This window comes from Vespula pensylvanica, chromosome 24 (genome assembly GCF_014466175.1).
Source record: "Vespula pensylvanica isolate Volc-1 chromosome 24, ASM1446617v1, whole genome shotgun sequence".
In the NCBI taxonomy this organism is placed as follows: domain Eukaryota; kingdom Metazoa; phylum Arthropoda; class Insecta; order Hymenoptera; family Vespidae; genus Vespula; species Vespula pensylvanica.
This window is the reverse complement of record NC_057708.1, coordinates 2,946,922-2,968,583: the sequence shown is the minus strand read 5'-3', so window position 1 is coordinate 2,968,583 and position 21,662 is coordinate 2,946,922. Positions and strand designations below refer to the sequence as shown.

The 21,662-nt window shown below is 41.1% G+C and overlaps 1 protein-coding gene across 6 annotated transcripts in view; it reads right to left on the bottom strand.

Moving 5' to 3' along the window:
• Positions 1-21,362, bottom strand: part of LOC122637012 — a 206,638-nt gene extending 185,276 nt beyond the window's left edge. For 4 of the 6 annotated variants that reach the window (XM_043828807.1, XM_043828813.1, XM_043828816.1 and 1 more), the window contains exon 1: positions 20,610-21,361. The gene's annotated coding sequence lies outside the window, so the exon portion shown is untranslated. Of the gene's footprint in view, positions 1-20,609 lie in introns of all 6 variants that reach the window. The other 2 variants (XM_043828805.1, XM_043828812.1) reach the window with 2 other exon arrangements.
• Positions 21,363-21,662: the final 300 nt, after the last annotated feature.

Here is a 21,662-nt window from a genome sequence, read left to right as displayed (position 1 = left end):
GGTCCGTTAGACTTTCTGTCAAAGTAAGCTCTCTATATGTCGGAGGGTTTGTAATCCTAGCTATTCAGAGCGCATTGTTGGTAGCTTTATGCCGCGAGCGCTCCTTAACTACGCTCTGTTAGGACATATGTAATTCCTATTCAGAACCGTTAACAAGTTTGCTCAAGGCTGGGTTAGCATCGACTAAATGTGTATACGTCTGTCATCGCATACGTACGTATACGGGCATATAAAATACATACGTAATGCGAGTAGGCGACAGAAAGAGATTATATAAATTCGCACGAAGTAAGTATATATATTTCGCAAGAGCGACCCTTTGTACGATAAATTCTCTCGCAAAGCGACGCTTATTGTCCGTCTATGGGAACTAAGTAATTAGTAACCAACGACGTATTCGCATCATTTTTTCTATAGTTTTATCCATAACTTATCCGATAATTTTCAATATTCTCGTTCGAGATCGTATCGTCGGTAACGTAAACGATATCTGCTCGAAAAATGTAATCGACTCGAAACGAAACGACCAAGTGGAAAGAACAGAATATATCGTACAATCGATACATTACTCGAAACTTTCGTCCTTTCGAAGCGATCTTATCTAAACGACGTCATTTCGTATGTATCGAATGGTAAGATCAACCGCGATACTTCTTAACTCTACGGTATGAACCAAGGTAGAGAAAAGTTTGAAAGTACGCGAAAGCGTATATCGATTGAGATTGAAAGGCGCCGCGCTATCTTTCGATAGGCAGTTACCGGATCGAAGTAACGGAGAACGAAAGAGTCAAGTTCCATGAATCATTAAATACACCAGGAGCTTCATAAATATTTAACAAGAATCATTCCAAGAGGACGGTCTGTTTTCTATCCTACTACGTGTGGGTATGTGTGCTCGGGTGCACGAGCGACTATCGAGCAAAGAAAAACACGAAGAAGAGATGTAATCGCGAAAACGACGTTCAGCAGATTTCACTTCAAGACGGCTTTGAGATAAGTTTACGTTATTCCGATCTTCTTCGAATTTGCTGATTTCAACAATCGACTTTCCCTCGATGCGCGACTTTTGTTTGATTAAGAGAAGAGAGATTTCTAATTCAACTCGACGCTTTAACATTTAGTTCGTTCGTTTTCCTGTCTCTCGAAGGCGACTCGATCCTCCCTCCCTCTCCCTCTCCCTTTAACTCTAATCTCGATTTTCGATTTATAAGAGAGAAAAAGAAAAGAAAGTACGATCTCTCCCTCTCTCTCTCTCTCTCTCTCTCTCTCTCTCTCTCTCTCTCTCTCTCTCTCTCTCTCTCTCTCTCTCTCTCTCTAATTTGTCTCGAAATTTTAGTCGCGTTATTGTCTTTCGGTCCCGAAAATTTGGAAAAGCTAGATCCGCGCAGATATAACAGAGCTATAGAAGCGTGTATAATAGACACGCTCTCGCTTTTCCTTTCTCTCTCTTTCTTTCGCAAACGGAATCTCGTGGCACGCACGTCTACCATGCAGACGATTTACCGTTAGTGTCGAGATTCGGGCGTTGAAATATTCATAGGCTCTTTCGGCGAAGAGCTATGTGTGAGTAAGCACGCGTATGTGTGCGTGTGTGTGTGTAGAAAAGAGAAAGAGAGAAATATAGTATAGTATAGTCGAGTCGAAGAGGAGAAACGAAGATAAAGCGTGAAAATGGGAGAAAGACCGAAAGAGATAGAAAATGGAAGAAACGTAAGAAAGATTAGAAAAGCACGGAGGAGGAGCAAAGAGAGACGAAGAAGGAAAAGGGTAGAGAGCTAGACACGCTTTCTCTTTATTTTCGAGGAAAGTCAGTCGAGCGTTAAACTCGAAGGCTTTTCCCTTGGAAAGAGACACGCGTGAGTATCCAGCCACGTCCCGGCTCTTTCGATACTCATGACAACCCTCGATTGAGCGCTATCCACTCTTGATCCTTTCCAAGTTAAACGATTCCAAAAGGTACCACGCACGGTAAATGGTTCTACGATCAAATTTCGCTTATTATTAGTCCGCACCTCTTTTAAATCCCTGCTCGACGATCGATCTTTTTTATCTCTATCTTTATCTCTCTCTCTCTCTCTCTCTTTCCCTCCCTCTTACGTTTCATTGGCTCTTTAAAATCGATTTCAAAAGTAACGAGTCCTTTGCGACGCAACGTGTCGATTGCCTCGTTCCTTTATGGCTTACCCCTTTCCTCTTCATTATTTCCCTTGGAAATTCCTTGAATAAGAAAATAATTGGAAATATGAAAAGCGCGAATGATTCGCGTGAATATACTCGCATAGAAAGCTCGTAATCGCGGGCAAAAGCTCCCTAAGCGACACCGAACGCCTTTCTCTCTGAACATTTTCGTTCGGGGCTCAAAATGTTGCCTCGTTTCTCGCAAGCGAACGTTTCATTTTATTCTACGGCTAAACGTTTCCGTTTAAGATGATAAATATTCGTAGAACGAGGGGAAGCGAGAGGCACGAAAAGCAAACGGTTTTGATAAATAGGCGTCGGGGATGTTTACCGCACGAGATAATTAATGCAAGATATATCGAGCGCGGCTTGCCTGAATATGAGGAAGAGGTGTAAGAACAATAAGGGAACAACCATCATTTTCTCTTCTTATTCTTCTCTTTTTCCCCTTCTTTCTATTTCCCCTCTGTCTTTCTTCTTCTTTTTTATGCGTCATTTAATTCCAATTCGATCCTTTCGATTCTTACCTAGACCTTTAACGAGTAAGGCAAAATCATTCGAAATTCAAATCAGAAAGAGCAACCCAGAATTTCATATTTTATACAAGTCCATTATTCGTTAAATTTGAAGCGCGTCGGCTACGATAACGGATAGTCATTAAGAATTTATATAAGTATTAATAGTCCTCGAAAGACGATTCGACTGTTCTTTCGAATTAAACAAAAAATAATTATTAAATCTCGAGGAACTTTATTATATGACTAAATAATCTTCAAATCTCGAGGAATCTTTTAGGATCTCTTCGATCGTTGAAAGAAATATTAGACAAACATCCAACATTTCGATTTTGACGATTTAATAAGATGGAGGAAATTATATGGCAAGACGTTCGTCGTTTATTTTAAAAGTTACGATCTTCGATGGTTTCATTAATCTCTTTTATTCCATCATTTTCCTTAGCTCGAAACGTCGTCGAGAACCGTAATTCGATACTCGCAGTTTGATAACCTGCACGTGACTTAAAATATTTCAAAGAGAAAAAGAAGAAAAGAAAAAAAAAAATACGATAGATGGGGACGCTGAATTGCCAAATTGAACAAAGTTATTCGTTCCGAGATAATCGATTGTGTAATGCGCACAAGATTCGTACTATCAATTCGCTATCGAGGTACATTTATTATACATAAATAATTACGAATATATGTATGCGTACATACATGCGATTGAATCGCGAATGCACGCGCACACCACCTAATGCGGTAGCAACAGACACCATAGCTATTATTCATCAACTATTATTCATACAGAAGACTACTTAAGCCAGCACCAACACCAGCGTCAGCATCAACGGCTCTACTGTCTGCTTAAGCGAGTAGAAACTTGATACACGAGCGCTTTCTTTCGTGGCAAAAACGAAGTCTTACTTATTCTCCGCGTTGCTTTTAACCCTTTGTTCAAACTTCCGCATAATTTCAAATCATAATTGGCGAAAGCGTATTTCTATCCCTTTCTCTCTCAAAGATTTCTATAAAAACAAAATTTCTATAGAAATATGAATAAAACGCATAGACTTGAAAATCAATCCTCGATAATATAATACGATATTAATAAATATTCAATAAATGCATACGTTTGAATAAAAATGATATGAAAGGAGCATACAACTCCGTCTCATAATATTTTCTACGAATCGTTGGCAATAAGTTTCATAAATATAAGCTACGACAACAAGGACAACAAAGCAGGAAAAAATCGAAAAAAGAAGAAACGATTTTGAGAAGCAGCGAATGAATACTCATTCGTAATTACGCGTAAGATCAACGAGTTCGCGTTTGTATGCACCGTGGCTTAAATGTCGCGTTAATAAAGCTCCAGAAGAGTAGGGTAGGAAAAGGACGAGAGTCGAGCCAGTGGAAGGATGACAGGAGAAAATCTTTGTTGCCTCGAAGAAAACGAACCAAGTGGAGATAGAACGAAAGCCCGAGAAGAACGAGGAGAAAGAGAGAGAGAGAGAGAGAAGGTAGAGCGGTTTATGTCTGACATGGTAATTTTTATTTCCTCGGGCAAAAAGGCGCGCTTTCATGCGGTCGACGCTTTCATCCTACTCGCGGATGATAAAGGCTCCAACGAAAGGGAGAGAGAGAGAGAGGGGGAGAGAGAGAGAGAGAGAGAGAGAGAAAGGAAACGAGAAAAGGGAGGTAGAGAGATAGAAGAAGGGTGAAAAGGAAAGGGAAGGGAGAGAGAAAGAGAAAGAAGATAGAGAAGGTGATAAAGGAAAAAGGAGGAAAAACATTAAAATTATGGGCCGAGCTTTTCAAGGAGCCCACGGTACACGCGTGGGAATACAAACAATGTCCTTCATTTCTGTCTCTACTCTCTCTTCCTCTTTCACGAAACGTCCTTACGTCAGAACTACCAACGACATTGTCGTTACTTTCCTACTTGCCAGTCTCCGGCATTCAAGCTTGTTCAACTATTCGGTGACCTCGGTGCAATCTACGCATGGTATCTTCTGGCAAGATTATCAACGCAGAAATTTCTAGATTGTAAGGAGAAAGAGAAAGAAAGAGAAAATGACTGGGGGGAAAAAATGGAGATCGCTCTTCCTTCCTACATTTTGCTTCTTCTCCTTATTCTTCTTTCATTTCTTGTTTCTCATTTTTACAACTTCCTCTATTTTCTTTCTTAATTTTTTCTTTTTTTTCTTTTCTTTCTCTCTCTCTCTCACTTGCCCTCTTCTTTTTCTCTTTTTTTTTGTAGAGAAAAGCTCGTACTCGAAGCTTAATTAAGCTTTCATCGTGGACGGAACGTGGTTCGCGAAGACGTCAAAATGTCCGAGTTAACGCATTCCAAGGAAAAAGATTCGAGACTGATAAAATAACTTAATTATGAACTTTAAAAGCGTATTACTTGTACTATGCGTTAATTCAAAGTGCGAATATCCTTGTGCAATACTCGGAAGAAGAAACATTATTACAATTTGTACCGTATAAAACCGAACGATACATCGTTAACACGCTTTAATCATTCGCGAAAGATTATGGAATTTGTGAAGGCGTTTTTAAGTCTAACGTCGACTCGTAGCAATTGTTTTTTAACGAAGAAGAGAAACGAAGAGAAGTGCAAGAAGTTGCGGCGAAACAACTAGTAGACGAGGAGCACATTGCTTTTTATCTATTTAAAAATGTAAACTAAGGGAAGCAACGAATACAGAATTAGAAACAGAGGGAGAGAAAGAGAGAGAGAGAGAGACTTTTACTACGAGATAACCTGGTTGAATAATATAAATAATTTCTTTCTTTCTTGCTTTCTTTCGTTTCCTTTTTTGTTCTCTCATTCTCTCATTCTTGTTCTCCGTCGAACGATATACGCGCTACGCTTTAACCGAGAAAACACGAAACTCGGTGAGCGGCGACTACCATTCCCGGCACCGCTCCAATCGCTTTGGAGAGCTATACGGGGGCCTTAATGCGAGTCTCAACTCGGCGTTAACAGCTGTTGAACTTTGGAGCGGGATGAATTGCTACGGTTGCCACACATCGATTTGTTCGCAACTTCAACGTTACTGCCATTAATGACGCGCGCGCACGAGCAAGCGAGCTACCAGAGAGTACGATCTCGTTAGGGCGAACACAATTACGGTAAACCAGATTAACCAGATCGCCCGAAAGTCTTTTATTAATCCTTCCAACGGACAGTTCGACAGCCGTTCGATAAAATTAACGGCCGATACGAAAGAGAAAAGAGGGAGGGAAAGGGAGAGAGAGACCGATCGTGCGTTAATTTCAAACGACCTGCCTACAAAATCATCTTTGTAAATAATACAATGATATTTTATTTACGCAAAACTCGACAAGATCGAACTTTAGTTATTTTGAATTTTTGACGGCCGTACGTCATCGCGCGTATTCGCGATTCTTTTGAAAAGCACGGATCCGGCTGATAGATAACACGAACTGATTTCAAAAAGTCTAAATTATGACTTTAATTAAGTGGACTATTTTTTTCGAGGGCATCTCAGAAGTAATACAGGGAGATGTGTCGTGTATATCGGACGAGATAAATAAAGAAAAGTTGCTACTATGTATCGCGTCGTGACGATGTTGAGCGTGAACGTGAACCCTGCTACGGGATGCCTTTCTCGTAATGAGGTATCTTTAAACGAAGACGAATGTAATTAAGGTAACGCGGATAGAGTCGCGTTGATGAAAGACCAACGCGTGATATAAAATTCATGAATTCTAAGCAACGTAATACGGCGACACTGTTGGTTAATATTATAAAAACGATAATTCCAATTTTAGGAAAGTTTCGATCGTGAAATCCGTTCCCAAAGTCGAGCTCTTGGCAAATTGGCTCCTTTGTTTATCACCGCCCGTCGTCCGAACTTAAGCTTAAGCTTAATGGAGTCCTTAACTCTACTGTCCTTAACTCTGTGTTTAGATTTATGCACAACGCCGTGCCGAAGAAGGAGCGTGCGTCGCTACACCGCACGACATTAAGATGACTCTTGACTAATATCCGTCTAGTCTAGTATATATCAGTATATATCAGTGTTTCCCTTATTTAACGACGCTGAAACCGTCCGAAAGTTATTTTTTTCCAGATTCCTAAAACTCAATTTCTTCGATTTCACGCGCGTAACACCGGCTCGATGAAACACCAGTCGTTGATAAAACAAACGAAACGTCTCTATTGTCTTCGCTATCTCCATCTCTAACTCTATATCTTTTTCTCGAGATAAGAAGATCGCGTTCCTCTTAGGTGTTACTCAATTCGGTATATGCGCGTGCATTCTGACGCACACGTGATTTCGATTTGACGCAGGTAGTAGGGTCTGGCAAGCGCGCAACCACTTTAAATGCAGATGCACTCCATACCCCATCCCTTCTTCTCTACTTTCTTTCGCCCATCCTTCTACCCTCGCAGTACGATTCCACCGAAGAAAGCAGCAGGATCGTTCGAGCGTCAAAGTTTATGGTTCTCCGATGCTCTTCTTCTAAATACCAATAACTATCCGATTCTTTGAGACATTGAAGTCCCATCTGCGTATTCTGTGTTTCTCCACATATCCATGCATAACTTTATCTTCGCATCCGTACAGGATGTTTCACGTAAAGCGTTAGCCCATCGATACATCATTTCCAATTGCATTAAGGAACAGATTGAATTTAAGATACAATTTCCTGATTATTCGAGTATAAAACCATCTCCTTTGTTTTTCCTCGAGGAAGAAAACACAAACTTTTCCATACGTTTCAACTTGATATCCTCTTGGTAACGCTTTAATATGAAACGCCCTGTATAAACATAGCAATACGCGTAAGATAGCTCCTTCGATATCTCGAGACCGTTTAAGCAAACAGCGCATATGTACGTTTTACTCGCTTGTTTTGCCCTCTATGTCCCGCCATTTCTTTCTATTTTCCGAGATAGATTCATACGACTATCTTTCTCGTTCTCTCTTAGTCCGTCACTCGTGCCTTTCTTCGGCTTGTAGATAATTTTGCAGGCAATCTGTCATCGTAAACATCGTTCCCGGTGTGCCGATTCGACGTCGGTACAAGACCACGGTGGCACTGATTTATCGTCGTTGGGATAGTCTCAACCTCCACCTCCACCGCCTCCTACTCATGGATGAGTAACACGAAGCGATATTTACGCGGGAATAGATTTTTCGTGGCGTATTTATCTCGACCGTTCTCGTTCTAATTATATTCGCTACTCCTCGTAGCTCCTCGCTACAGTCTCTCTCTCTCTCTCTCTCTCTCTCTCTCTCTCTCTCTCTCTCTCTCCCTCTCTCTAGTTATATAGCATTGCTCAACTCGATCATCTGGAATGCGATTGAATCGACAAAATTTGCATAAAAAATTGTACGGTAACCTCTAGCGCGCTGATTGTACTACATTTTTAATCGAACTCGAGTTTTCAATCTTTTTTTTTTTTTTCTTTTTTCCTTTCCTCTTTTCTTCCTTCTTTTTTCTTTTTACTACTCAGATCATTAACGAAGCAACAAATGCTGTACTATGTATGAGGCTCGAGGATGGGAAGCCTCGTACGAGCTCGTAAATCGATAACGTCGTTGACTTCATAAATATGCAGAAATAGGGAGATCAATGTGATCTTTAATGCATGCGTTACGGTGTTATAACGACAATGGAATATTAATAATCAAGTTACTGACGTGTAACAATAGACTCCTCTTTCTCTCAACCTTTCTCCAAACTTTTCTTTCATTTTAATTTATCCTTGGAAAGGTCGTATATAGTTTCGTACATAGTTGTACCGGGTACTACTTCATTTTCTCATCGTATCTTTCCGTCGATCGTTTGTTCTCTCGCATTTTTTTCTTTTTTCTTTTTTTTAACCGTCCAATTAAATAAACGAAAGAACGAGAGAAGGGCCCGAAGCAGGGAGAGACGAAAACTCCTAAGTTATAATCTCGCGGGAACAAAAATGTGTTTGTGCGAACTTCTGTGAACGTCCGAAGGTAAGGAAAGTCGTTCGCACTCGCTAAAACTGCAACTACTAGGAAGTTTTCGCGTGCGTTAGCTTCTTTACGTCGCCGGCTGCATTTACCCTCGAAGTTGGCTTTCCGAGCGCAAGAAAATTGAGCAAGAAACTTGTTCAAGTCATTATCGGTAGTGACTTGCTTAGTGTAAACACCATGAAAATTGAATCGCATAGGTACGTGTGCGCGCGCGCGAGTGTGTACCGAATCATCGTCTGCGGTGTAACTTGCACGGCTCTTCTTATCCTATCTTTTTTACTCGGTTGGCCTCGGTTTGCCTCGGTTTGCCTCGGTTTGCCTCGGTTCGCGCGACAAAATATCCTGGGCGCTAAAGAAAATTCGTTTTTCCAAAGAATATCCCGCTTATACCGCCTCTCCCGACAATTTCCTCCTACGACAAATCAACGTAACAACCTAACGGACAACGTTCACGACGGATTTCAAGGACGATACCGTTCGAACGAAATTTTATAGCAAAATTTTATCCGAACGCAATTAAAAAGAAAAATTCGTCCGTACAGTAGGAGTTAAAGTCAATGGGAAAAAGTTCCAGGTGAATTCTTGATGCAACATCCCGATTCCGTTTGCGTTGTGAAAAAAACCATCGGATTTTTTAACGAGCGTGTCGAGATCTTAAGAAAGATTGGCTTGAAATATACGGGGGCAAGATCCATCCGGACCAAGAGGGACATTGTCCAATTTCCAACTGTCTAGGACATCCGTTCGAAATGAGCTCGTCTTCGTCGAGCTTTGAAAAAGAAATCAAGGTAAATCCGAGGTAGGATCTTCCTATCGGACGTCCGGCCGATTGCATGGTTATAAAAAAAATAAGTTAGTTCCACGGCCTGGCATAACGCAAAAGAAGAAGATTAATAATCGAGCCCAGTGTGCACTTGGCACGCCAGTTAAAAGCGATTTCGAAGGAAACTTTTCGCGAACCAATAACGATCGTCTCTTTTGCCGTAATTGATTTCGACACGGGCACTCGCGCGCCCGAAACGGATTTCCTACCAAAGAATTTAGGAATCGGCGATCATCCAAGATCTAAAACTTTTATCAACCCGCGAAAGATCATCGCGAGAAAATCCAAGAAACGAACCGGGGAACTTTCATTTCAGTTCGCAAATCCTCTTTACGACGAATGCACTCTAACTCCTTCGTACGTCACTTTTCAAAAGGTTTTATGCCACCCTTTGCGAGACGAGCGACACGAAAATGAAAAGGATCAGCTTTCTTCTAATCGAAGTCTTCTAACTACAAGGGTGTAAATGTGTTTTCAACGATGTACGTTCTCTGTAAATTTTCAACCAGCTTTACGTTTCATCGCTCGTTAACGATGCTCGAACAGAATGACTGTTGTCGCATCAAGTTGTTACGAGTCGCTTGTTCTTAAAATTGGAAAAAAAGTCTTACGCATACGACGACGTGATAGGGAAAAGAGAAAAAAGATATCGAAAATATCTTGAAAATTGTTATTTTCATGCTGTCGTATCTTGCCAAGAAAAACTCTATCCTTAACGTTAAATAAAATAAATATTTTTTTTAGATAGAAATAGGAACAAAGTCAGCAGAAAGGTGATGTTACATTTTGATGAAAAGAAGAAAGATCCGTCGAGGTTTTGAGAAACGACCTGTTAAGTGATAATCGAAAGAGTGACAAGTGGGTATGTCGGTAGGTTTTTCGAAACGATTTGTTTAGATGGAATCTCGGTCTACTATTCCGCAAAACCTTCGAAGCAGGTAATCGAGACGAGATCACGGTCTCGCCATTTTCAAGCGGTGTCTCCTTACGCGCTGTTCGTATCACTGAACGCGTCGAGAAGAGGCACTTACCAAAAGAGCCAAGCTCGTTTTCAACGACGAATCGAATTTACGTCGACAGGAACGGAAGGTATCCGAGTGCGAAATGTGCATGCTTCGCAAAAAGTTCTTTCGCCCGGTAAAATCTCTACTCGACTCGAATCGAAATTAAATAAAACGATGCAAACGAAGATAGATGTTATTAACGAAAACAAAAAGGAGAACCGTCACCGTAGAAAAAAATTCGATTCAATTTTAGGTATGCCTTTTAGATTAACTTCAAACGAAACGTTAAAACGCAATTAATCGCGTGCGTATTCGTATATCGAATTAGCCGATGAATAATACGATCAATCGGCATTATGCGAAATACAAATGAAACAGCGTAAAAACAACGCTTTGGCTGGCTTTCTGTATCAAGTTGCTGTAACATATTAGATGCTAGTATATATATATATAAAATGATGATATGTATAAATACATATGACAAGTGATAACGTTGACGAAATTAAATCAAAGAGGAACCGATCGAATTAAGGCGGATGACAGATAATGCACTTCTCCCTTTTTATATATTCCTACGCATATGCTTCCAGCAAATACTAATCTTCCAGAACAAAGTATCGCCTTTTATTTCTCTTTGCTTTTTCCGCATTGAACTCGTCGAAAGTAATCAGGAGGGATCCTCGACAGGTTCGAAGACAACGAAGGCTATCTTAGCGCATCCGATCGAGCATTATCCATAGTTCGCATTACGACGAACGATTAGTACTCGACTCCTCGTACGATCCCTACGAGCATGACACAACACATCGTACCTATACAAAGGGCTTTGTTGTGAACTCTCCTCGTTCCCTGAACGTTCGTTCTTCTTTCTCGGATGATAGCCGAGCACTCGAATGCTACCACTTGCCCCCGGCCCATGTTAACCAGTTTTTAATCATTCTACCGTGTGATTAATTAGCGAGGGAGCCAAGCCTGGCAGAAGTATAATAGACTTCCTGAGATCGTTTCGAGCGTACCGACTACTCTCCGAGATAATATATCTATTGTTACGTAAACGCGACTCTCCGGTAAAGATTAATCGTCTTGCTCGTCCATAAGATCCTTTGTAATCGTGACTTTGGGGAGAGAAGTTCGATCCGAGAGAATCGCGCTATGGGAGATTCCGAGAACATAGATCATCCCGAGTTTATTAACCATCGCGAAACCGTATACCATTTTACGAAATCGCTTCCTCCGTCAATGTATATGTATAAAATGAGAAGGTCAGAGAAACGTTCGCGATAACCGGAGCCTTTGATATAATTATTCTCTCATGTAAATAAATAATAATCGAACCAACAAAGCCCAATGCAAATAATATATAAATAATAGCGGCGCCGTACCACATTGGAAATTTATTCAGCTTCTCAGCCATTGAATTCATTATTTCGTTTATTCAAAACGAATTTGATAATAGCCAATCCACTTCGGTAAGCAACGGCAGCAAGTGGTGGTGGTGCTACCCCGGCGCCACCACCACTACCATTACTGCTACTGGTGGAAAAGTTCGAGCGGACTTTAAATTAAGCTAGATCATCCTAGATTATAGTTATACCACTTACCTACATGCTTTCCCATAGTTTTCCTATAAAAAGCGGAGTTTTACTTAACGCGAATATCACACTCTCTACCTCTCCTGAATAGTTCCTTCTATCCGGCTTCTCATCGCCAACACCGGTTAAGAGATAGGACCTATCCGCGAGAAACTCAGATCTTCCGTTTCATCGTCCTGGAATACCTAATTTCCGTGAACGATTACTCGTACCGTGCCACGACTTGAAAAGTATTTAAGATCGCACGTCCGTGCGATTATGGTCGCCAGGGTGGTCTTCTGTTTCTTCGATAGCGCTCGAAATAAACTTTCTTTTTTGCTCTATGACGATGCATCGGTACTTGCTAACAGCCACGAACTTGGAAAGTTATTCTCCTGTCTTCCTCTCTCGCTCTCTCTCTCTCTCTCTCTCTCTCTCTCTCTCTCTCTCTCTCTCTCTCTCTCTATCTTTCTCTTTGCCAGAACCATCTTCAAAGGAACTTTGATGCGAGAAGAAAAGGTCAAACTTTTACTTACGAATCTCTGGATTCCATTTACTTCTAAATTTACAAGTTACCGAGTTAAGAACTGCATGATGTGTGAAACGTGATCCTTAACACAAGAAATTACACATCCCTCACGTTTCGTCAAAGTTACGCGCAAACCACTTTTCCGATAGTACCAATGTTCATATCGGAGACAAATGCAACACGCTGCTTGCCGTTGCAGATTCGCAAATTTGGCCAGTTGTGACGCGAACATGACAAGAACGGATTTCGCAACGTAGCATTTTGTTTGACGGCCAAGCTCTTAATTATTCCGTTCGTGACACCGTTTTAGTTAGATTCATTCGTGCTATGATCGATATCGTGGCACTGGATGTCATTGTATAGTTTACCTTTTTCCTTTTTTTTTCTTTTTTTAGTGACTCGCTTGTAAATCCGAAAAACGTGAGAGCAAAGAAAAAAAGAAGTATTTAATTTTTCCTTGCAATTTAGATATAAGCGAATACTCGAATACAAAACTTTAAGAGTTACCGCTAGAGAAGATTAGGTATTCCATTCGAGAATGTAGTGGACGATAAGAGAAGTAAAAGGGGTTAGAGAGGGTGAGATAGATCCGGCTCGTGACATTCCCGTTGAGCAGAAGTGTGCCATGCCAGCACGTGCAACATACCGCAATGGCTTTCGTTCATTTTGAGTATGCCGAGTTAGCTAGGAATGTTAATAGAAAATACTCCATGTCGGGAGACTTTAATTATGAGGCGCGAATGGAGATCTCGCGACAGTGTGGGAAAAGAGAAGGGAGAAAAGGCGCGGACCTACGTGGCAAGCTCCAAAAGACGGTGGAAAGCCCTTTTTATCGAGCGTCCTGGAAACTGGTGAAATCCCTTAACGTGGCAAATCAAATGATACGTAGCGAGGAAACAACGAAGTTGTTTCTCCTTGAGGATTTTCATAACTAGGAAAATTCTCAAAATAGTCGTCGCAAGTTCGAAGGCGTTCGAGTTGAAACTTTGCCAACATCAAAAAGAAGAAACTCCTGCTGAATTCACCGTATGAAAGAAGAAATAATGGAAATAGCCTAGATAAAGGGAGAAGTCGATAATCGCTCTCGACAGAATTTATTTCGGGCGTATTGACCCGAAAAGATTTCCCGTTCGACCGTAATTAGCATAAAGTTGAACGTGTTCGAAGGTCCGACAACGCAAAAAGAAAATAGAAGGTACTGAAGAAAAAGGGTGCTGACCCTGAATCGAGAGGGCGAGAATCGTACGGTGGCTGAAGCACATCGGTCGTCGAATAAACCTTTCCTTCTCTCTCTCTCTCTCTCTCTCTCTCTCTCTCTCTCCCTCTCTCCCTCTCTCCCTCTCTCCCTCTCTCCCTCTCTCCCTTTGGCTGCGGAACGACAGCATGAAGTCGATTCTCGAAACGACCCTTCTCCGTCCAAGAGTCCCGTAACGTTAAACTCGCGATTAAAATGCATTGCGTAAAATCGGGCGAAGCCACCTCTTCCCGTCTACCCTTCCATACAAGTTCCTCCCTGTGGCGCTCCTACCCTCGTTCCAGCACGGCTTTAACTTACACCCTGTGCTTGCTTGCTACGATCGCGACGTAGAATCGACTCTAGTTGATCGTCGTGAATCCGTACGGCGTACCTTGAAACTGTAAGCAAAAGAAAGGTACTTTCCTGCGAAGAGAAAATCTCACGTTGTTTACTTTTAACGAGTCAGAAGGAAACGTAACATTTTTTACGAGATAAATTTAAGGAGAAAGAAAAAAAAATTTATTGTACTTTCTGTAAATTTATCAATTTTACTAATAAAGATAATCGTAAAAAGGATTGTCTATTAAAGTTCGACACATGACGCCGTGCGACCGTACGTTATCAACGTCAGTAGTAAATTCCGCTAAAAACGAGGAGATTAATCCTCCGCTATTACAAAGTGCCAAGAAAATTTCAAGACGTGGATTCTCCTCCCAGAGGAAAAATACGCGTTCCGCTACGGTTCGAAACAACGTCGATGTTTTCGCCTCGTTGTAAAGCGTAGGAAGAATTTATTGCCGCACCGGTGCCCATACGGTTTGTATTATTCGCGTTTCCATGAATTACTTCGTCGAATAATAAAAGTACAGCGGCATCGTTCTCGTGATACATGCGTGCTTTCGCGTTGCGATGATATCAAGCAGTACCACCCAAAAAGCATCGTGTTTATATTATTCATATTTATATCACTTACAAATCATACCTACGAAGTCCTCACTCCTACCATATCGCATTTTTGAGCGATTAATAAAAAAAAGAACTGTAAAAAAAAACCCTAGTTATTTATTATCATTTATTTCAATCGCCGTAAAAAACACATTCCTGAGATGCATCTTCAACGTGTGCTATTGCGGATCTACCCTATAATCGGGTTATTGACTCGACTCGCATCACGTTCTCTACGAGAGCATAATTCAACTTTGATATTTTTTAGTTTGATTATATATCTGCATGTTCCTGCTACTTTCATATTTTTTTCATTTTTTCTGTACCCGTATAACACCGATTAAAACGTGTAGTTTATATCACTCTCCCTCCCTCTCTCTCTCTCTCTCTCTCTCTCTCTCTCTCTTTCACTTTTTATTTTTGAATAATTTCTCTTTTATACTGATTGTGAGAGGCACATCGCTCCATCGTAGTTAGGTATACGTGTCGTTCGATAATTTTATAATTCAGTGATTTTCACGAACGTACAATTTCGACGGATCCATTATTAAATCACGCTAATAATTCCCAATAGTTCGTTACACGGGAGAATCGAGGCTTTTTCTCTTTCTCTCGTATAACAAGCTAGTTGAGAGCGTTTCACGTTCCACGGCAAATTTATTATTTAGAATCAATATTCCTTCGACCTCCAATTAAACTTCACCAGTACCTATGCGTACTATTTTAATTAACGGATGTTACACGCGATGCTTACTGGTAAGATATTTAGTCGATACGATCGATAGATCGTAATAAAAATTGTGTTAATAGTTCGATAATTATCAATTCTTTCCAAGAAATATTCAAGAAATTATAAAACTTATACATCGGACAAATCGATAGAATATCTTTTTTGTTTCAATAATCCGATCGAATGGATCGAGGAAGAGACTCGATCGTGTTAAAAAATTGTCGACGATCTTACGAAGGGGACTCTAGATCGAAAGATTTTCCTCGTGGATCCGTCGTTATGTGGAATGTATCGGTAACGGCGCTCGTAAGTTGGACATGCTAAGAGGACTCTAGAGTCCTATTTTTCGCGCAGCTTGAAACTCCTCTGGGTTTTCGGCGCTCTCTCCTCTTTCTCTCTCGCTCGCTCATGTATAACGATGAACCTATGTAGATATTCTGGCTTTCTCTCTATCTCTCTCTCTCATTTGCTCTCTCGCTTTCACGTCCGCAACCATGAACGGCGCGTGAATTTCCACATATGTTTATCGCAACTTTCCGCAGTCCGTCGGTTTGGGACCGATAATGTGTGTAACGTGTTAAATTGCGACCGTAAAATTACAGTCTCCAGCCAGTGGTAAACTGTCACCGAACTGATCCGCCCTACTCTTTACCAACAAAAATCGACCAACGGCAATTATTCTTCTCTATTTTTTATCAGTCCCATTCTCTTGTCCCTTTCCTCTCTTTTTTCTGTTTTAGAAACCTCACGAGCTCGAAATCACGACCGTGGTGAAAGAGAGAGAAGGGGAAAAAAAAGAAAGGACGGTAGCTACCCCTTAATGCGTTCTTTCGTCCCACGAGTCGCATGCGTTCTGCGACTTTTTCGTACACCCCCTGTAAATATATACGCGTGTCGCGGACGATTTACGTATCCACCGACGCATTATATTTCGTTGGAATACGAGAAGAAACGAGGGTGGAATAAACTGGCGGTATTCGTTACTTATGACCTTGAAAAATGGAAGAACGGTGGTAAGCAAGGTGTTTTTTAACGCGTATAACGCATGTACGACACTTGGAATAATTGATATAAAAGAAACAACCCTTGCTATGAAAAATTCTTGAACGGTCCATGTTGGATCCTTTTAATATCCCAACTATAACCGTAGCCTGTGTAATAATATTTAGCGCAACCACACCAAATATCTCTCTCTCTCCCTCTCTCTCGGAAGTTAATCGCGTTCCATTGCAATTTTCTCGAGTTTTTCGTATCACGCAGAAAGGATTGCCTCTTTCTATTTCTCTCTCTCTCTCTCTCTCTCTCTCTCTCTCTCTCTCTCTCTCTCTCTCTCTCTCTCTCTCTATCTATCTCTCTCTCTATCTATCTATCTATCTATCTATCTCTCTCTCCCTTTCTCTCTCTTTGACGATCACTCGACATCACGGTAGTACGGATAAGAGATGAAATCGTAACGGCGAAAATTTCGTTGCTCGGCCCGATATTGGTATTCGCCGTAGCGAAATTACGAAGTACGCAGTCGACCACCAGAGGCATTTACATCGAAACCACGCGTGCTCTACGTAACTCTCGTATAGAATCGGTACAATGGATCATTTCGATTCAAACGTATCGCTTTTTGCAGTAGTACCGAGTGACAGAACAGAGAACATCATTTAGTGTCTCTGTTCCTAAGCTAATAGCTCGCACTAAAGATACCCCATCTATGTTCGACTTTCCTTTCTTTTTCTCTGTCTCTTTAAAAGTCGTAGAAACGCCCGTTCTTTCTATGTACCTTTCGCAAACGAAATTAAAATCGCTTTTATCGCACGATGGATTTATTAATTTGTCCAAGATATAATTCGATTTTTACTATTAACGTATCGATGAACGATAATCCCATGTCGAAAACGTACAGCGAATGAAATAAACATCTTCCAGCTAAATTCCATAAATATTATCGAACGATAACTTTTCTATCATTAATACGAATAATATAATAAACGTTGCACAGATATTTTTGTATTTCCTGTGACGTTAATTAAAAAAAAATCTCGTTCCGAAAAGAGAAAAAGGGGGTTAGGGAGAGGGGGGGGATAGAGAAAGTCGTAACGAAAATATTTACGTTGACACGAACGGATGCCGCGCATGAACCAGCGGTGCACCTTCACAATGGCCATTAACCAAGAATGCAGTTTGCAAATGTGGCCGAGCGGCCTCTCTTCAACGGGATATTCGTGAAATATTTATCGTGATTTAATAAGCGATTAATCTAATACAATGGTTCCGCCTGTGCGGACGTAAATTCGGAATAATATTCGACGTGGTAATATATCCGCGTATGGTTATCAATGTTTTTGTTTCATTATCGGGTTCCACGCACAAAAGAGACCGCGGAATGTAGTAATGTAGAATGTAGAATGTTTTCGAAGGGATGATACGAGACGTACTTTTGTCAGACGAATTTACATCCTATTTTAGATTCGAAGATTCAAAGGCTAAAAATAAAAGACTAATTCTTATCTGTGTTCTTTTCAGAATGAAATTTAGACATTACGTTTCGCAAAGTAAAGCGTAAAAACGAACGCCCGTACGATCGTTCGATATCGGAGTGATGCATCGATCTATTTATACTACACGTTCAAGTAAAATAAGGGCATTTTTTAAGAAACGCGGAAACACCGTACAAAAGTCTGCAGCTCTTTCACAACGCTAGACGAAGCTGAAAGGCAAATACGGAAGGAGTTGCCTGCAATGTTTCATGCAGTTAAAAGGCGCAGTTCGATTGGATGTTCCATTCAGAAGATATTGGAAAATATACGCTCGTCACAAGTAAAGCGAGCTGTATTCCCCGTCGGGGAGGAAAGAATCGTACTTCGAATACGACGATGACGACGAAGAGGAAGAAACGGCGAGAAAAGATTTCATCTCTCTCTCTCTCTCTCTCTCTCTCTCTCTCTCTCTCTCTCTCTCTCTCTATCTATCTATCTATCTATCTATCTATCTATCTATCTCTCTCTCTCTCTCTCTCTCTCTCTCTCTCGTACAATTTTAAAAAGCTCCTGTAATTTTTAATCCCGACGAAAACCCTTGATTTAATTCAATCAAAATATTTCGTTCGGAGAAACAACGTGCAATGGGAAATCTCAGAGATTAACAAAATAGCTTGACTTTAGTAATTTGTCGGCAGATTGAGAAAATGCGGAAGGAGAAAGAAACTACGCGAGAGCATTTTTTTCAATCCACGTTGTCAGACAACTCGCGAAACTCCATACAGGTGCGGTTACAACGGTGGCTCGCATAAATCTTGAACTTTGAAACGCGTATAGTACACACGAAGGTCTGCAGAAACTAAGAACTGTCTTCGTCGGGTTTATATCTCTCTCTTTCTCTCTTACTCTCTCTCTCTCTCTCTCTCTCTTTCTCTTGCTAATTTACTCGAAAACTAGGATATACCATGCATTCCCGAGTTTAACGTTAACTTTTGGCCTGGCCGTAGCAGATTTCGTGAGAAAATGTTTCGTGCGTGCTTAAAGAGACTTAACGTTCAGCGTCGTCGTTCAGCGTCGTCGTTCTCGTCGTCGTTTTCGTCGTCGTCCTCGTCGCCGTCGTCGACGACGCAGACGCCGACGACGACGACGACGTATCGCACGAGTGTCGCCGAAGATTAAATTGTGAAATTCGCCGAGCGGTAGCGCCGGAGTTGATTTACAGTGAATATAATCGCCAAATTAATCCTCCTACTTCTCGCCTGGTCTATCCACTCACAGCTTTACTTACTCTGCTTTATGGGACGGGACGAGCCGAAAAAGGAGCAGAAAATTTCCTACCCTCGAATCGTAGCGTAATTTTCGCGTCGACCGAATATTTAATATTTAATTAAAGTTAAATGAACGTCGAAAACGCATTCCGTACGATCCAATCGCTGCTTCGTTTCTCTCTCTCTCTCTCTCTCTCTCTCTTTTATTTTTTCCCTCTTTTTTTCTCCATTTTCTTCATCCCCGCCAATCGACCGCAATCCGCAGTTTTTCACAGTGCGATTTTCAATTCCGCCGCGATGTTTTATTAATGCGCTTGCATTTCACGACTAGCACGCGCCTCCACCGGCACGTAAACGCTCGTAGGTAGCGGTGTGCGGCCGAGTTGTCATCGATGCAGATAAGTCCGTCGCATCGCACGCTCGGTAATTTACGGCCGAAGGTTCGTTAATGCACGCTCGCTGAATAAATAATTTCCGTGGTCGCGCATTAACATCCCGCGAAACATTAATGCGGCATTTACGATCAACACCGGTAGCATTTTAATCGATCGCTGATCGAAAAAATATTTCCTTCCCCTCTCTCTCTCTCTTTTTTCTTTTTTTCTTTTTCGTTCAAAATACAAAAGAATATGATCGTTTCGAAGATTGCCAATAATTGAGAGCGAGGTAGTAGTCTACTTTACTAAACGCAACATGCTTTCCCAACGACGTTAATAAATAAGTCGCGTTTAAATTTAAATAACATATGTGTCCGACGAACACCGAGTGCCAAAAGTCATTAGCAATGGTGAAAGAATTTAATTACGATCTCCCAATGTCGAGTATCGCGACGGTCAACCGTTCAACGCGGAAAGGAACGATACGAATTACCGTTTCTCGGAAAAAAGAAAAACCTTACAATTTTTCGAGAACGATCCATGAATTTTTTCTTATTTCTTCGAGCTAGGAATTATTATCAACGTTCATCGGCCGTAAATATCTCGGGAATTAATAACGAGATCGTTGGAGTTAAATCGAATCGGTAGACGTATCATGAAATCTATAATAAATCCGCTCGATTCGGCAGCTGCGAAATTCCGTGCGAATTAATCTCCTCGATTAAAGGTATTAGCACGAGGATTCGTTCGATTCGTCGGATGTTATTTATTGAAAACGTATTTATAACCTGTTTTTGACGATTGGAAAAAAAAAATAAAAATCAGCGAGGAACTCTATCGAGTCATACTGTATTTAACGCTAGAACAAATTTTTTCTAAAGTGAGTATCAACGTTCTCTCGGATATCATTACACTATTCAGATAAAAAAAAAAAAGAAAAAAGAAAAGTGTATCGAAGCAAGTTTATATGTTCGAAGTTTACTTACAGAAAGTAGCAGAGGGATAGCAGATCTTCGATGGGAGATCAAAACGGGGGACTCATCCGTCGTCGTCGACGTCGTCTTCGAATGGAGCAACGATCGAACTGACTCTGGATGCTCGGGAAAAGCTCTCAAAGAGCGTGCACGGTATATCCGAGTTTCCGCTTACCGAAGTTCCTTCAAAAGTCACCGCTTTTTATACGAATGCGATAAGAGCGTAAAAGCTAAGGAAGTTTATACGTCGTCGAAGGAAAAAAAAAGCTAGAGAAAATGGAACGTTCTAGAGGGCAGAGTTTTCGAAAACAGTCGATATTATCTTCCGTGAAAGAAAAATCTTCTCTTTTTCTTTTCCCTCTTTCGATATTATATCTTCACTTTCTCTTATATCTCACCGATATCACTGTCTCTCTGTATCTTCTAGTCTCGGCGATGCTTTTCTCCAAACGTCAAAATAATAAAATATATTATTATATGTAGCTTCTTCAACACTTTCCCGAGAAAGATAAAGCAAACGATTAACGAATACCACTCGAAGAACTTTCTCTTTCGAATTTAATCAGGAGGAAAGTATGAGAATTACTTTATTGGAAATTTGTCGAAAATTGTAAAAAGCAAGAAGTGCCTCTTAAAGTATTTGAAAATTCTATGATGTACGCAGGAGTCGTAAGTCGACGAGGAGGAGGGCCAGCTAGTCGCAAATAGGGAATCGACGGTTTCGCGAGGACGTCGCGACGACTGGCGGACGCAGACTGACTCGAACCTGAGCCACGGCGGCTCACTCTTTCCCTCTCTCTTCCTCTCGACGTGACGCGCCGCGACGCTGCTCGTCCCTACTACCCCCTCTCCCCTCTCTGCTCCCTCTCTAGCTACCCTCATCGTTTCTCCCACTTTACCTTCATCTCCCTTTCCCTCTTCTTTTCTCGCTTTCCTTCCACTCTTTCTTGCAACGCTCTCCTTCTTAAACCTCCTTCTTAAACCTCCTCCCTATCTCTCTCTTTCTCTTCCTTCTTTCTTCCTCTTGACCGCACTTAATGCATAGAAAGATTCCATTCTCCGTAC